This window comes from Pinus tabuliformis, chromosome 7 (assembly GCF_031772625.1).
Source record: "Pinus tabuliformis cultivar Carrire ecotype Pingquan chromosome 7, CPIR1, whole genome shotgun sequence".
Taxonomy (NCBI): Eukaryota; Viridiplantae; Streptophyta; class Pinopsida; order Pinales; family Pinaceae; genus Pinus; species Pinus tabuliformis.
This window is the reverse complement of record NC_142293.1, coordinates 605,363,134-605,373,704: the sequence shown is the minus strand read 5'-3', so window position 1 is coordinate 605,373,704 and position 10,571 is coordinate 605,363,134.

Sequence of the window (10,571 nt, the reverse complement as noted above, 5' to 3'; positions counted from 1 at the left end):
TTCATACTCTACCATGTTGTTAGTTGCGTGAAATTCTAATTTAAAAGAAAATGGAATTATGTTACCTCTAGGTGTAATCGACAGGAAACTAGCACCTATGCCCTCGTTAGAGTAGGAACCATCAAAGAAGCACTTCCATACACCTTTTGTTTGCAACTCTGTATTTACACATGCTGAAGTGAGCTGCCTTTGATTATCTTCAGCAAGTTTTGCACTATCAAGCAGCATAAAACAAGAGAAATCATCTTTTTCTTGGTTGTACAAATGTGAATTACTTCCTCCATTATTTTTAATTCTCTTAACAAACCTTGTTTCTCTATACAACCTTCTCTCTTCCCCACCAAAAACTAGTATAATAGTATAAGTAAAGTCCAACTTCAGAACTCCCGCCAATTTAACCCCCCATGATCTAGATAGCAGAATCACAAACCTAGCAGGGATATCTGCTATTGCTACATCTATTACTAAACTTTTGTCTAGGATCTGGGCTAATGACATTACCATATGCTTAATGACACTAAGACACTTGATATTATTTAAATCGAAGGAATATAGATCTCTGTAGGGCTTAGTGATTTGTAAATTCAGTTGTTTCATCATTGATAGTGGCATGAGGTTATGTGAAGCTCTATAGTGGAGCATACAGTTATGCAAGATGAAGTCATGAATCAATAAAAAAAATTTAGAAAGGGGGGGTTGAAGAGTCTACCTCCTCGACATGTGGGCCAAAAACAACTACAGGTTTATCTTCTTGTAGATTCATAGTATCATTCACATTTACATTTTGAGACAAGTTGAGAAACTCAACAATTTCCCTTTTATAAGTTGGTGTCTTGACTAACTCAGTGAGAGATACCTAAATTTTTATTTTCTCCAATTCTTCAGTGAGACTAAATTCATGGAGTTGCCTTGCATTCCTTTCTGTTTCTTCTTCACTTCTCCTCATAATTGGAATTTCTTCTGGAATGGAAACAATTCTTTCTAAAGGAATTTTATCAGTTTTATTTTGAGAAGACTCACCTTGATGCATCTGAGTCTTGCTATTTACACTCTGCTGCTGCTTTCCTTTATTAAGCTATTTTGCAGGTTCTCCCTCTTGTGGAGTCACCTTTTGTAAGGGAGTAGAAACCTGATGCTCACCTTCATTTTCTTGAACTCTAGATATTTTTCTTAATCTCAAGTCATACTTCTTGTGCAATTCTTCCTGCATAAAATCATTAAATTGTTTCCAATACTCATCAATTTCATTTTCATCAAAAGTGACATATGTTTCGGTATATTCTTCTTCAACAACTATTTCATCTTCGCCCCTTGTATACAATGTGGAAATATGATCATCATGATCTTTAGAATATTGTTTTGATCGTTCACGAGGATCTGCCTCTAGGTAGAGTGGCGCTTGGACTTGATCTTGGTCCTTTCTTTCCTTCTACAAAATCTACAAAGGTTGCCTTCTGTATTGGGGATCAAAACTTTTGTTATGTTGTACTTTCCTTTGAGAATTTTCATTCTCCAATTCCAATTGAATCAATTTGCTATACAAACTTTTTATCAACTTGTTCATATCCTCCAGTGTCTGATTTTGAGATGATTCCTCTTTGGCCTTTCCATTATCTTGTGTAGGTTGTGTCTCTGGTGCTTTTCCTACAGCCAACAGATTTGCTTCTATCTCTAGAGCATCAGTTTGAATCTGGTTAAGGGTTGGAGATCTTCTATCCCTCAACGTGAATCCAAAGTCTGATTCAAATAACCCTGCAAAAGTCACTTTTGCACCAGTAGGAGCGGCCTTGATCTCAACTAGAAGACTGTTGTAGAGCTTATTAAACCTTCTGATGAAGTCAACAATGCTTTCATCATAATTCCTTTTGATAGAATTGAATTATATAAGTGAATATCCATGATCTCGCTTCTCTTCCTAGCTCTGGGTGAACTCGTACTCCATCTCCTCCCATGTAGGGATATATTAATTAGCGAGCTCGTTAAAGCACTTTCTTGCTTCACCATCTAAATATTGCACAAAAAATCTTAAAACAACATCCAAGGGTTCAACATTGAGATTTTCTACAAAGTTATAGAACATCTCTATATGTTTATCCACTGTTTGTTCATCTTCGCTCGTGAAACGAGGAAGAATATTTAAGTATCCTTGAGGCATCGGATTCAGTTGTTGAGGAAACTGAATAGGTGCGTACCTATTCAGTAGGAATGCAGGTGCTGCCATATTTGTGCCAAAACTTACTGAACCTTGAGTACCAGCAGATGCAGAACTTTCCTGAAAGGTAAATGGATTATGAAAAGGAGGTAATGTAGATATAGGTTCAAGTTGAACAACTATAGCATATATATTTTCAATTACTGAAAAAAAAGAAAAACTCTAAACACTATTCTTGAAATTTGGGTTCTTGAAATGAGGTGGATGTAATAGGTGATTCTTGATCAAGAAAAGGTAGTCTTTTTACTAAATTTTCGAGTGAAATATGTCTAGAACTACTGCCAGGTTTAGACAATGTGGGACTTCGTTTAGATGGATTCTTTGGTTTCCAAACCCTCTTAGAAACTAATCTCTCAAGATCTGAAAGAACTTGAGATTTTTGCTACGAGGTATCTAACCTCGTATGAGACCTTTTTGAAGCTAGAGTTCCAGTTTTTGTTCAATACAACCACATATCTCCTCCTCACTAAAAACCCATAGGAAAATATTAAAACCCAGGGAAAAACGTTCTTGTCTTCGATCCCCGGCAATGACGCCAATTAATGTTGTCCCTTAGGAAACCAATTTCTAGGCTGCGAAGAAATTTTTCCTAAGACATTAAAGTTTTATTATGCATGTCAATCATTTGTGTAAAGTGTCTTTATCTTGAGGAGCATGAAGAGAATTATCTTAAAACCATTGAAATATAGCTGATATCAAAATTTCAAGATTCCATGTGGCGCTGGATACAAATGCTATGTGAAGAATACTTGGGAAGATTAAAGACAATATGTTGGGTTTAACAGAAACTATTATCTTTAACATAGAATAAATACAGAGAACAAATATTTAAACATGGGAGAGTTATTTCAAGGAAATTTAACTTTATTCACATAAGAAAACAAATAACCATAGCTTCATTACCATAGTTAAAGAGAGAAAGAGACAAAATGACACATAACAGAGAGATTACAAATCATACCCAACGCTGTATGGAAAACTCCTGATTCTTTCATTAATCATCAGTTCATCAAGTAAAATATTGTCTAGTCTTTAGATTCTCAAAACTCAGCCCTTTCTTATTTGTTTTTCCTTCTTTTTATACATCATGGGACAGTTGGTAAGTACCAAAAAACTGTCAAACTACTTAACTACTTTCTAACTACCTAAAGTAAAAAGTCGTTTTAAAATATTACATTGGAGGGTAAAAGACACTTCACTTTTCTTAGGAAATAAAATAACATAAAAAGAAATGGAATTAAATTATGATTGGTTGTTGCTGGTCACTATTTAGATTGGCAGGTTGAGTAGATGGCCCTGCTAGTGCATCCTTTGTCTGTTCTATCATCCACTCTTTGAATTTTTCCCATAATAACACATTCGACTTTGCTTCATTGGGATAAATAACTTCCTCTCTGGCCCTTTTTGAACCTTTTTCTGAAATACTCAGGGTTTCAATCTCTGCTCCTGTGGTGTTATATGGACCTCCATTTTCCATTTTCTTAATTTCTGGCCTTTTTTATGCACAAATGCTGAATATCCATTTTCTAACCTTCTTTTAGAAATGATCTGATGAGGATCATATGCCCACTGAACAACTTGTAAAAGACACATAGCACCCAATAATTTCTGAACCTCTTGAGAAGCCTATCTAGTGTTCAAAATAAAGGGTCCCACCGTTCCTAGAAATTTAAAGAGATAACCCTTTTTAATGGGGACAAAATGAACCTGATCCACATTTAGGCTTTGTCTGGTAAACTCAAGAGAAAAGAGTCTCATTGGCACAAACTTTGGTAACCTATATGGTTTGACTGAGGCTCCATAAAGCCTGATTTTTTCATGCTCTTCAAATACAAACCAGTCTCTGCATCTTACATCTTTGCTCTATTGAAGAAATTCTTGAGCTTTGGGAAGAAATTTTGGTGCTAAAGTCCCATTCAAAATCTTGTAGGTCACTAGAAGAAATGAAGAAGTAAATTCAAACATGCCACCATCTTCTGGATCACCCCTTACCAGCTCTATCCAAAACACCACAGGCTATTTATTTTTATTTATGTCTACAACATTTACCTCCAAACTTGTAAAAAACTCAGTGTTCTGGTACAAAAACAAATAAGTGACAACTGAAGGAAATTTGAATGAACCAGTAAGTGACAAGCTAATGAACTGAGTATTAATGGTGTCCACCCAAAATGATGGAATATCTAATATCACTTCTGGTTTCGTCATCATAGTGAAAAATCCCAAAATTTTCTTATCAACCTGTCTCGAGTCTTCCTTCCCAAAAATCTTAGAAATCACTTGCAAAATTGGACTTATATCTGCTGCAAATATATCTAAAGAAAACAATTTTTCATCTGGAGAGAATTGTCTAGATTTAGGAGCTAAGAAGGATATATCATAAGAGGACTCCTGGGATGATAGGTTGTCATAATATGAGACAAAACACTCTTCAGCAAAAGTGACATAAGTTCCAGAGACAAGGTAATTAGAATGCTGGTGAATTAACTGAGAGGTTACCTAGAAGACACTTTCCCCTAACTGATTCATCACAAAAAATTTCTTACGGTACACAAAAACGCTAACCATTGAATGAATTCTGGAAACAAATGGGTTTTTGGCACAAAAGCTACTAAGACACCTGACCTAACCATTGCCATAAATACAGGGGACTTCTTATGATTCAGAATAACTTCTTGATATAGAGGGAGATGCTTAATCGTGTAGAAAGTATTAGAAATATCATGCTCGATGTCCATTACTGGGGTATGGATGATAGATGAGGAACTTACTTGTTTGGCCATGGCATCCAATAATGACAATTGCTGACCTGGAATGCTAAACTGGAGGTGAAAGTTTATATGTTGGAGCTGCTCATACCGAAAACGAGTGACTAATCAACAAGGTTTTATTTCTTTTTTTATAAATGAAAAGCAAAACTGGGGGGCGGGGGGGAATGGAAGAACGTATAACGAATTAATGAAGTGACAGGGATGAGGTGATGGGGTACGATGGGTGGGTCGGATAGAAATGGATGGGAGCAGAGGATGATGTGGTGGACGTGAGGTGGAGCGAGATGATGAGGAGTGGGCCACTGTGGGGGTAGGGGGTGTACGAGATTTAAATGTGAGGGTTAAGCCATGGATTATAACCCGCGCTAGTTGTTCCCCATAGAGCGCTTTACCTGTGTTCTTTGCTGACACTTGATCACACTATTAGGTAAACTTGACTGCTCCACACACAACAAAAACATCGCGGAAATGCTTGGGATTTAGTAGATGGGTCGGGCGCACCTTCTTAATGCCTTCAATGCCATCGTTAGTGAAATTTAAAATAATATTTCAAAGTTTTAAACTTTCTTTTGTTTTTTCTAAACTTAGACATGATATTTTATTTTTTGGGTTTTGAATAATATTGAAAATTAAAATGACAGTGTTGGCTACAACACATACAATAGGGAAAAGCATTCTTCCACAAACACATCACCATTTAAGGCATGTTTGGGGTACTTTCCAAGATGACAAACACTGCATTGATCACAAATTTCAAGTTGAAGACGAAGTTCGGTTATATATTAGCAAAGAGAGACTTCAAGGGGAAGGTAAAAAGCTTAAGCAATTCATTATGGTCCTTTTAAAATTCTGGAAAATATTGGTAATAATGCATTTAAGATTGATTTTCCTCCTTATACGGAAATCTACTATGTTTTTAATGTTAAGAATTTGAGATTGCTTGAGCCTCCTTTGATTGATGACAAAGGAGAGAATGTTTAGCTGCCATCAATAGATGCTTTCTCGCCAGAATATCTTGATGAACTTTAGGAGGATCTCATACTTGACGGAAGACTAGGACTTTGAAAAGATGGGATGTCGAATACCTTAGAGTGGAACTCAAGGGACAAAATCCTTCTAAATCCAAATGGTTGTAGATCAAGAAGGTGAGGGAGTTGTACCATCACCTGCTGAACAATTGATAGTATCTTGTGGGATAAAAAACGCTTCTAGTGGGGAGGAATGATTAGGCACTCAGTATTTAGCTGAATAATCAAAGTTCTCAGAATTCCTTGAAACCTAAACGACAGTGTCCGTCTTAGAAAAAGAATCCTGATGCAACTCGTTTCACTAAAAACCGAGTTCTTATGACCAAGTTATTGAGTACATTCCACTTTGCTAAACAAGCGAAATTTTAAAAAATGCATAGTTACTGCACAGTCTACAGTTCGTACTGCTGACGTGGCAGGTGACTCTAAAAGGTCAACTTCGGTGAACATCGAATCATGGTTTTCCAAGTATCAAATTTTTATTGGGTTCACAGGTTGGTAATGTGGCACATTGGTGTTGGTTAATGGAGGTCCAATGAGGAGGGGACTAGTGGAAAGCCCAGAGGCCACTAGGTGTCCCTCCCCAAGGAACCAGCTAGGGATTTACCAAATTTTTTATAGAGACACTGGGGTTCAACCCCGTGACCTCCTCCACATAGTCCAAAGAGCTTAATCATATTTTTTATACATTGGCTCTTAACAGGTATAACACGCCTCATATATTTTTTTTTAATTGTTTTGGGTTTAGCGGTTAGGAGGGCTAGCCCTCCCCAAGGGACCACACCAACCACCGTAAGAAACGGTCAACATAACATCCAGTGGCTCCAACATAAACCACGGCCCCAACAGTCAGTGAAATCCATGTGAATGCTCTAGCGGACAACACATAACACTCACATCATGTATGTGAATGCAATGAACTCCAGTGGTTATAGTTAAGTGGTGGTCAGTTGAACCAGTGGATAGCGCAGTAAAATAAAAATGTTAACATTTATTACATGGCATGGGACCGCTCCGAGAACAATGGATAAAGAGTTAGTTAACTGCGCGAATTTTTCCTTAAAACTAGATTATTATTTATTAATCCATAGTTAAACCTCAATTAACCTTAGTTTAGTTTGGTGATGCTTAGGGTGATACAACCAAACTCGAAGGTTTCTCCATATTTAATCGGCTTAACTAGGTTTCCCCCAGTTTTAGACAAGTTTTTCTAGGGAAAAACTATTTGAGTCATAACTGGAGCATTTTTCAACCAAATTGAGCTCAAGAAAAGGTGTTGCTAGCTAATTTCGACATTCTAAACACATCAGAACAAGTTTCAGGAGATGTATAGGTTTATAAGCAATTGTTTTTCCATATTGATCTAATACAAAGGCCCAAGCCATGGAAGATGGACCAAGGAGATATAGCCCAGGAGGGTTGAACGCCTTCATCAAAACACTGTGTTAAGTGTTTAATTTATGGTTTGTTGTACCTTTTTTTGTTGTTGTTCAACCCTATTCTTTTATGCTATTTTTCTCATGGATGTCACATTAAAACTTAATCAAAATTATGTGTTGACATTCACAAACAACCTAAGGAAACCTATGCACAGGAAGAAATGCACAAGAATTTGTTTATAAATTTGTAATTGAAATTAGCACAACAAAACTAACAATCAATAACAAATCATAATATATAGTAGATTATGTTTTACTAATCAACTATGGATGTCATCCCTCATATGAAATTCAATGTGACGCTGATTTCACACTCATTAGGTGGGATTACAGTTCAAAATATGAGTAGCTATGAAATTATGAGATCTTGCTTGGGATTTTGGTTTAAAATACCTTGGATAATGCTATCCAGTTCTTGGGGCTGTATTTTTCATTTTGAGGCAGTTTTATGGGTTTTGGAACAGAGTGTAGTAATACCCATTAAAATTTCTTAGAGGGTGCTATCTGCTAGTTTTTCTGGTATTTCATTTTTTAAGTAGTGTTATGGGTCCCAGAATAGAGTGTAGTAATACCCATTAAAATGTGTTTGAGAGTGATATTTGTCAGTTTCCTAGACTCAATTTTTCATTTTTTAAACATAGTCCTATGCATTCTAGAACAAAGTGTGGTAATATCAATTAGGGATTCTCTTCACTTTTGAGTAGTTTTGAAATTTTAATGATCTTGGTGGGGATTTTTATTCAAAATAGGATTTCTCTCTTTATTAGCTCTGAATTTTTGACAATTTTGGCTAGGTTTTTGGTGCAAAATGTCTAAAGGGTGCTATCTGCTAGTTTTACAAACTGTAATTTTCATATTTTAGCTCTTGTATGGGTTCTGGAACATAGTGTAGCAATACCCATCAGAGAGTTTGATAATCTAATGCATGTTTCCCTGTGTTTATGATTAATGATATTGGCTCTACTTATTGCCTTCAAACCTTGCGCAAGTTTGTTGAAATGTGGCCCAAAGCCAAAGATCTTCGTCATGACAACACAATGGTCATATATCCACATCCCAGTCCCTTCTAGAAGAACAATAGCTTCGTGGAATATATATCGTCCATTCAAAAGCAAGACAATTTGCTTCTCATAGTTCCAAAAGAAATCAATGCTACCAGCATTGGAAAGGAGTGACAACTGACCCAAAGAATCAAGGTAAAGAAAGGGTCATACCACTCCCTCACCTTCACTTTTGCTCGAACCTTTGCTCAAATGGAGACCTTGAATGCATTTATTCGGCCTGATACTAGGGAGCTACCAATGTAGACTATTTACAGCAGCGTCAGTTAGGATTCCTATAGAGTGGATGAATCTAGTCTTGAGAATCTCAGGAATGAATCCAGTGTTGAGAATTTGGGCACTACTAGTAAGAATAAGGATTAATTATCTATGATGTGTAGGTTATTTGATTAGTTTGAGTGACTTTCTTTTCCTCACAACATTTTAAAAGTCCCATTTCATTTTCAGATTAAGCTCAGGTTTCAGTGTCAGGTGCCAAACTTATGAGAAAAAGCTTTCTAGATTTTAATTTTAGGTTCCAAAATTTAAGAAAATAAAATTTATAAAAAATAAGCTATCTTAGAGAAATCAAATAGATCCAAGCTCGACCAAGTTTTACATAATTCAATAAATCTTGACTGATTTTTACATAAACCAATGATGCCATGCCACCATACGAAATTATATTTCATTAGAACGGTTGTGGAACATACTGAGAGAATAAAGGTAATGAAAGGGACCTACTACTCCCTCACCTTTAGTGTGGCTTGAATCAGCACTTAAATGGAGACCTAAAATGTCTCTTTTCCACTTGACGTCAGGGAGCTGCCAATGCAGACTATTTATAGTAGTGCTCCCTAGGATTCATACTCATAAAAATAAAGATTAATCATAAATTAATTATTAATGACATATATATTAGCTAGTTTGAGTGTATTTTTATTTACCAATTTTAGATTAGTTCGTAGTTGGCTTGAGTGGGAGTGATTGGGTATTGGCCATGACACCTGGCAATGATCATCAAGGAATCATGTCTAGGACTCTCAGCTATGACTAGTTCCAATGATAACTGGCTATCGACAATGACCTTATGTCTTTGCCTGGTGATGGACTTCTCAGAATGACTAGGATTGACTACTGGAAATAATTAGAGCTTCTAGGACAGACTAGAGCTTCTGGCAATGAGCTTCTAGCAATGAGCAGCTTATGGCTAAGCAATGTAGGTTGATCAATTCATCACTGACTGTATGTTGTGTTATACCGAACTATTGATGAGACCATCCTCCATTGTAAGTTGGCTGTAAGTAGAAAGCAAGTGTAAACAGTGCAACATGTGGAACATAGAATTTGTTGTAAGCTTGCTGCAAATGGGATGAGTCATGTGTGAATCGAAAAGATAAGACACCGAGATAATAGATTGTGTTGGGTAATTGGGTGATTGGATAACTGAGATCTATTGTTATGAGCATGATGAGACCAATACTTTCCATTAGGGCTATAAGTATAAAATCAAGGATCAATTGGTAACTAGCTAATTGGTAATAGTCATTTGTGTTGTGAAAAAGTGAAATAGCAACCAATGGGCATTCCTCCCTAGCTTTTATTTGGTAATAGTTTCATTATATAACACAACTGAATAAAAACAAGTTCAAATAATTCTTTTCCATGTAGCTAATGTATGTATTCCTTTTCTTTCAAAAGATGAACTAGATTCCAATTTATTTGTGCTGATAAGTATTTCTACACTACAATTTATATTTATCTACACATGTTATTGGGCATACTTTGATGATTGATCATGTACTTTTGGGTTTTGAGAAGGATGTTCAGTTGTCACTTCAAGTTCTGTTGGATAGAAATGTTGATGATGGAGAGGGAAAGGCTAATGAATAGGAGGAAACAATTTATTTAGGGACAAAACAACTAGTACTTAGAGTATTTCTGAATATTGCAATAGGTAATGGAAACGATTTTTGGAGACCCATTTTTAGATGCCATTGATTTGTTCTCTATTATTTCAAGAATTTCTTTGTATTCTTTGTTGCATCTCCATTTCCAACGAACTTCAGTGAGGATGTGTC